Raw genomic sequence first — 1,059 nt, forward strand, 5'->3', positions numbered from 1 at the left:
CTCAGCTGAGCTGGTATCGCGTTCCACCCCGCCCATCTCCTCATTCTCTTCATGGACCCCTGGGATGTGAGTAATTCTGTATTTGAGTGGCTCTCCCTCCCGGCCAATGAGCTTGGCGTAGACTAGCAGGGAGGGAGGAGGAAAGGGATTGTGCTCCAGTGAGAGCTCAGAAAGAAAGGGGCAGGTCCCCCACTAGAGCCCAGCCCAGCAGAGCACAGCAGAGCAGAGCAGGCTGGAGAATGTGTGTCTGGGTCTGACTACTTCTCCCCTGCTCTTCCGTTTGAGCTAACTTCCCCCAGCTGTCTCCAGCCTCCCAGTCAGCGCAAGGGGGAGAAGGGCCGGGGAGGAAGAGCTTTGTGCTCCGCAAGGGCTGTTTTTTTGGGAGGCCAAGCGGGGAGAGGGATGGAGGCCACTGGAGGAGCTGAGCCGGCTGACTGACCATGGCTTTTAAAAGAAGGGCAAGAGAAAGTCCTGCGGCTGCCTTGCCGCTGGAGAATGCGGGCATTGATCCCACTGCCTCTCGCATGCGAAGCGAGCGCTCTACCACTTGAGCTAATTCCCCTACTTTGGGGGATGGCGTCTTGATCCATCCATTCGATAACGGAGGCCACATCGTTCCCCGCGCCAGCTGGTGACTCCTTCCAAAAGGGTCAGGCAAGGACGGGCTTCCCGTAGGCCGGCTAGCTCAGCTGGTGAGAGCATGGTGCTAATAACGCCAAGGTCATGGGTTCAAGCCCCATGCTGGCCACTGTGGGAGGGAGAGGGTGACTTCTGCTCTTTTGGCTGACTGCTAGGGGTGGCAGAGGCCAAAACCAGGTGGGCCGGGAGCGGGCAAGAGCCCTGCTGGGCACCAGGCAGGACAAGGCTCCGGACACCTCCTTGGTCTCCCCTCCCTGGGCTCCTCGCTCCACCTGCTGCCTGAAAGGAACTTGGGCCCGGGGAGGAGACGGGTGAGCCCGGCCAGCTGCCTTCCAGGCTCATAGGAGGCCAGGCTTGAGCTGCCCGCCCAGCGAAGCCAAAATCACAGGCCTGCCGGCTCGCCCCCATTGTCCACAGAGG

The 1,059-nt window shown here is 61.0% G+C and overlaps 2 non-coding genes across 2 annotated transcripts; one reads left to right on the forward strand and one right to left on the reverse strand.

Annotated features, from left to right (window-relative positions):
- Positions 1-489: 489 nt before the first annotated feature.
- On the reverse strand, positions 490-562 carry TRNAA-CGC. The gene has a single exon. It is a non-coding gene; the product is annotated as a tRNA-Ala (tRNA).
- A 112-nt stretch (positions 563-674) lies between these two features.
- On the forward strand, positions 675-748 carry TRNAI-AAU. Its single transcript has one exon. It is a non-coding gene; the product is annotated as a tRNA-Ile (tRNA).
- The last annotated feature ends 311 nt before the right edge of the window (positions 749-1,059 follow it).

This window comes from Mauremys mutica, unplaced genomic scaffold (genome assembly GCF_020497125.1).
Source record: "Mauremys mutica isolate MM-2020 ecotype Southern unplaced genomic scaffold, ASM2049712v1 Super-Scaffold_100264, whole genome shotgun sequence".
Classification (NCBI taxonomy): Eukaryota; Metazoa; Chordata; order Testudines; family Geoemydidae; genus Mauremys; species Mauremys mutica.